We start from the raw sequence: 6,895 nt of genomic DNA on the forward strand, positions 1-6,895 counted from the left end.
CAACATTAAATGTGTTATTGTTGTAAATTATTATTTTTGTATAATATTATTGGCTTTTAAATAATGTAAACTATTAAAAAATGGTGTTAGAATTTTAATGGCCGCGAACAATTTTCAGATTTCTAATATGGCTCTTCAAAAATATTAATTGGTGTGATTTGGTGACCTCTGTTATAATATGTACCTACATAGTACATGGCGCCATTTACCAACCAACAATTTTTTGTGTTTGAGTAGGTACACGATAAATTGTCAATAAAGTGGTTTGAATTTCAACTTCGGTGGTGGTTTTGGAAAGGAAGATATTAAGATTATTAAGATATATAATTTTTACTTTCGAGAAGTCAACATTCCCAGTACTTTTTTTGTAATCCAGTAAAGTAAACAAATGAAGGAAAAACGGTATACATTTTACGCTAAGTCAGATTTTGTCTAAACTATTGTCACTTTATTTTGTTATAAATCAAAAGCAGCTATGGAAATTTGAAATATTTACCAAGTAGGTATTAACATTATATATTATTTTCAAAATATATTGACTTTTTTTTGTTGATATTATTGGGTAAATAAAACCCTGAAAAAATTACGGAAAAACGGGAATTTTTACGCATAAACACTTTTTGACAAAATCGATTTTTTGATTTTGCTGTAACTTAAAAACGAATCATTGTAAACACTTGAAATTTTCACCAAATGTTTATATTAGCGTTATATATTTACGATTAAATTTTCAAAATATTTAGAATTTTTTTAAGCTACTTATAGATAATTGTAATTTTTGACTTTTTTAAGTTTTTTTTCTTAAAATACCGATAAAAAAAATTTGGCTATCCAAATTTAATACAAGGTTTATTATAAGTTGAAAAAAAATCAAAAATCGTTAATCACAATTTTTGTTTATAAGCATTTAAAGTTCAAATGTTTACGAAATATATCAAAATCACGAAAATTTGCAAGGAATTTTGAAGTTGAAAATTCATAAAATTTTTGTGATTAATACTTAAAGTTCAAAAATCCAATACAATTTTATCCATAAGTTTTCCTTCAAGTAACTGTAATAAAAAATTCCCGCGTCAACATAGAAAACATTTTATAAGCGTATGAAATTTAATTTTTTACGAAATCGCGTAAAGTAACGATATTTTACAATTTAAATATAGGTAATAATATAATATATCCAACTAATTATCATTGACTGACAAATCATTTCCGTTCAGAATCGTTTTTCGTATACAATGATACCTGTCATTGCATTCAAATTTAACACATCGATTATGGTGATCAGTGACCTACTCTCCATCTCTACTATACAGCAGAGCGATACCCACTTGCCTACTTTTTTTACTTACATTTCATAAATATAAATTAAAGTAATAGTGTTTAGACGTTTAGACGTTTAGTAATGAACAGCATAGGCGGATATCTAGTCACATCCATGGGGGGGCTTAAAATTTTTTACTATATCCATTAGCGTTAACATATTATTAGACACATCAACCTGCAAGTTAGTGGCTCTCTTACTTTATTCTAGCTGAGGCGCCAAATATGTATAGGTTATATGAACATAAAAAAATAAATATTTAAAGCTATTTAAATTTGTTTTTATTTTAATGTTATTAATCTATTTTTTTTTGCAAATATATCAATAACAGTATCGGTATTAATACATTTAGTTATGTTTTTTTCAATATACAATATTGATGTGTTGTTGAACCGTTCTTGCAACATAGAAGTTCGAAGCCAAGTTTTAATTCAAATTTAATTTAAACTTAATTTACTAATATTTATACTTACTGTTAAAATTGGTCGCACAGGGCCTGTTATTAAAGTTCCTAAGTCAGAAATCACATTATTTTCGTCTACAATATTTTCAATACTTTTTTGTGCAGTTATATCAATTTCTATACCAATATCTAATTGTTCATTTTGAGATTCTTGTGTTGTCGTTGATGAGGAATTAGTAACAATTAATTTCTGTTTTTTGATATTAAAAATGTCAAACACTTTGGCCATTATAAATTAATTCGTGTTGTGTGAAGCAACACGCATAAATCATATAAAATAAAAATGATTAACATGTACAATTACAAAATATAAATAAATTATTTTGAAGTCGGAGTGTAGTCAGAACGTAATAATATCGATTTAATAATAAGTGATGTGGGAATAACGGACGAGGTAGGCCGTATCGCCACAGTGATATTGATTAATGATTAGGATAACATATTAACCATGGCTAAATTCTAAATATAGCCATTATATTAACGTTCATACACAGATAACATGGTTTGCGGGCGGCATTCATAGATAATATATATATACAGGACATAACAGTTTTATCAGCATTCAGTGGTAATGGGGACAGTTTGAAAATAAATTCTTACAAAATAATATTTTTTTTTTTAAATTTTTATTATTTTCTAAAATTGTATCAATATTGTATGTTGTAATTGAAGTAGAGATATTACTGATACTAGAACCTTTCAAGGGGATTTATTACGTTATGGGGGGGCTTAAGCCCCCCCAAGTCCCCCCCAATATCCGCCTATGATGAACAGATGAATTTATTTGACTCTACTTTAATGCAATGATTTGTGATACATTTGTTTGTTTATCTTCATCCGACATCCAGTAATTAGTACTCAATAAAAGTAATAATAAAAAAATAAAAGATTTTTTCGTATTTTCAAATTTCAAAAGATATTTTATTGAAATTGTAGTAATTTTTTTCCTTATTAGACAATACTAGTAGGTTAATCCATAATAAAAAGACCAAAGATGTTATTTGTTCAAACTTCATTAATTCAATTATTATAATTTATTATAAATTTAATTTAATATTTATAATATTCTATGACTTAATTATATCGTACATATTTTTCAATGGGAGGGGGGCTAGAGTCCCACCTTGCACCCTCTTGGCGCAGTGCCTGGCAAGATTCCTAGGTTCATTTACCTGAATTACTGAAAATTTATATTGTCACAATAATTTTTTATATGCATTTAAATTATTTAGAATTTTAACTTAAGTCGTGAATATTTTATAACAGTACAAGTAGAGCAGGCCTGGAGCAAATCGTATTTTTTTATTTTGTTTATTTTCGCTAGAAAAATATAGTACCTATACAATAATGTATAATTTCATGAATACGAGACCCAAAACTTCGTACCAAACTACCAAAGCGCTAGGCCTCTGGTAACCGGCACTGGTCCGTGGTACCTACTATTTATACTTAAATAATACCATAATAGCATAATTAGTGGTCCCATGAATCATGTCTTATCACTTAATACTGGATTGCTTTAATTATTAAAGGCTAACTAAATTTTAATGAACTATATCAGGACATTATGGGCCACACTATGATTGCCACTCAATGACTCAATCAATTTAGTTCACTCCCAGCACGGATGACTCCCAGTAACGGACCACTAGCTCTCTATTGATTCATTATCGTTTATTGATATATAATCCAACATTAGTATCGATTATGGTTCATGGATATGTTAATAGTACGTAGATTTAACTGATTTCAGTCTGTTTTTTTATAATATCAAAATTATAGTAAAAAGTTGTATACATTTAAAATTACGCGGGTTTCAAAGAAACTAGTTAAAATATAACACTGAATACGCGAGTAGCGCTAGTGGTCAGGGTTTGTGATGCGTTTCTAAGGTTCCCCGCGGTCTTAGGTTTTCTTATCAGTCCTATCTCTAGTATCTTATTTGTTATTTTATTTTAATATTGTTTACAAACTTTACTGATATTAAATTATTATTTATTAACTTCAGTTTAAAAAGTGTTTCATCATTTCGGTTTTGTATTTAATTTTAATATTTTATTGACAATAATCAAAATCAGAATCACTCTGTTCAGTATAAATCGGACATGCATGTTTCTAACCGACATTGATCTATTATGATGTAATGATATTTCAATATGAGCTACATTTTTTGAAGTTAGTGTTTAGGTATGTATTTATTTAGATTATAAGTAATTTACTAAAATATTTCATTAATAATTATTAATAAGCCAAATTACCCAAATATATGTCACTCATTGATGAAGTAAAATATATTAATTAACTCTATCAATATATTTTTAATAAATAATATAAAGATTATCAATTATCCATTTCAAAAATATTTTGACATTAATTATAAATTACAATATTCAATAATAGAAAAATATTTTATTATTCTTGTATAAGTGATGAAATATAATTATTAACAGTATAATAAATTAATAGTACACATAGGTATTGACAGACCCGGATCCAGAAAATTTTAACAAGGTGTGCTCGAAAAAAAAACCTTTCTACTTTATACTTAATTTATTAAAGTTAACTTTTTTTTCAAACATCAATATTTATTAAATATTAAATAAAAATATAAAAATTCATTGCAAATAGCGATCTAATAAAAATAATTATCAAATATCGATAAACAACTAACAATAGTTGTTATTGTCGTAAGATAGCAGAAAGCACCGATATTATTATTTTTATTTTAAAAAATAAATAATATAATTTATAGTATAACTTTATTTTATTGGTGGTTTATATCAGGGGTGGCCAACCAGTCGATCGCGATCGACCGGTCGATCGTGACTCCCTTTTGTATTTTCTTGAATTTTTGAATTTTTTCTGTAAATTTGTATATCTTTATATCAACGAATATAAAAATTATACTTAGAAAATGCAATAAATAACTATGAAAAATGAGATTATACACAGATATCGAATAAAAGAAGTGTAACACGCATGTACATATATAATATACATTTTTTTTTTTTTTTATGGTCGATCGCGACAACCTAGAAAATCTCCTAGAAAGTTGGCCACCCCTGGTTTATATGACAGGAGGTGCAAAGCACCCATAGCCCCCCCCCCCCCCCTGAATCCGCGCCTGAGTATTGAGCGGGCATGTTTTTGGAGGTTCAACCACGCTTCCTAAATTTTTTGTGTTTTTGCATCACATTAAGTAAATAGCAACACCGCATTACTGCCAAAATCTGAAATTTAACTAATTTAAAGTGACAAATTATAAACCATATAAAACCATCACTGGATCAGTTTTTTTTCAATTTTAATATAATTATATAACTGATTAAGTATACATAATAGTATAATACTAATGCAATTTTTAGTGTTTTTTATTATTATTATTTTTTTATTTTACTTCAAGTTTTTGAAGTATGATTTGAACCCATATTTTTTATGTTTAACATTGTAAACTTCTTTATTATAATATTCTATAATTCTATTAAAACATAATATATATAAATACTTAATTTTTAAATAAAAATAACTATTTTACTTAATATATTAATTTATGTATATTTATATTTTGTGTTGTTTTACATTGAATATAATTAACTAATAGTATTACATTATATACAATTATAGATGAAGAAGAAGATTATTATTTAATTACAATACAATTAATGTAAATAATGTTAGTGTTTCTTCTACTGTACAGCACACTGTGTATAAGTTTCAATAAAAATTTAGATATTGTATATTTACAATATAAAAATTTTATTTGCTAATACATATATTATATTTTGTTAAAAATTTAAGCTATCAAATTTAAATTATATTATACATTTTAGTTTCTGAGGGGAGCTATGAATATATTGATTTTACAATGATGTGTATTTTTTTATTATTTTGTTCTAGAAACCTTTTTTTATAATATAAAAATTTCAATTTATAACGTCTTATCTTTTCTAATAGGTAACAGGAAATTAAATTTAGTTATTATTTTGAAGGATTAAAACCAAAAAATGTATTGTACTTGTTTTACTTAATAGTTGGAAAATATTAAGGAAAAACCATAATTTTTACATATACCAATTTTCGTTATTTTTTGTTTTGTAAATATTAATAAAAAAATTTTTTCTATTATCAAATACAGTAATATTATACAATTTAATACTGCAAGGTTATTCATAAATATAATGTAATTGAAAAGAAAAGTTGAATGTGAATCAATAATTTTTTTTTTAGGAAATCGATCGCGATGGGTAAAAAAAATTGCAAAAATATTATTCCGGTACCGGGAATCGAACCCGAGCCTCCTGGGTGAAAGCCAGGTATCCTAGCCACTAGACCATACCGGAGTTGTGTTTATTGGTGCTCAACAAAAGCCAAATGAATTAACTATGCGTTCATGAAAATGCCGAGCCCAGTAACATTGATGGTGCCAGGGTTTTATAATCTGTAGAGCCAATATAATATCTATAATAAAATGGCCTGAATCTTAATGATATAATATACAAGCAATGAAAATTCAGCATTTCTTTCAGTTAGAATAATATATAATATAATATGACTTATTGTATTTTAGAATTTTACACTCATACTTAATATATTATGTTTTTTGAATTAGGTACAAGACAATTACTGTATGAGGCAATATTTGAGTGAATAATGAAAATCAGATTTGTTACTTTGAATATACAGACAAGTGTGTTCAAAGAACTCATTAATAAAGATCAAGCATGTCTTTGAAATTTAACATAACTAAGGAGAAAAAATTGACAAATATTTAAATATAATTTATAATCTACAAACATAACAAGGAACTAGGAAGATAAAGAGACAAAAATGTTGAAGAATTTGTTTTGTAATTTGTTTTTGTAATATTTAATAATAGTTTTTATTTGCGTTTATCATAGCTTTTACTAATTACATTTTTATGTTCTAGGATGTACACAATATGTTTTAGTAAAAGCCCAAAAAATTTTAGTTTTCATAATTTACTGAATATAAACAGTAAATACTAGTATTTACTAGTAAAATCAAGCTTTACTTATTAATTGGACTTTTATGGTAATATATACATGTTTATATTTTTAATATTTTAGTATAGAGGGAAAGAGACATTCATA

The 6,895-nt window shown here is 26.0% G+C and overlaps 1 non-coding gene across 1 annotated transcript; it reads right to left on the reverse strand.

The window, feature by feature from the left end:
* Positions 1–6,052: 6,052 nt before the first annotated feature.
* On the reverse strand, positions 6,053–6,124 carry Trnae-uuc (transfer RNA glutamic acid (anticodon UUC)). Its single transcript has one exon. It is a non-coding gene; the product is annotated as a tRNA-Glu (tRNA).
* Between the last annotated feature and the right edge of the window lie 771 nt (positions 6,125–6,895).

The sequence above is a fragment of the Rhopalosiphum padi genome, chromosome 3 (genome assembly GCF_020882245.1).
Source record: "Rhopalosiphum padi isolate XX-2018 chromosome 3, ASM2088224v1, whole genome shotgun sequence".
NCBI lineage: Eukaryota > Metazoa > Arthropoda > Insecta > Hemiptera > Aphididae > Rhopalosiphum > Rhopalosiphum padi.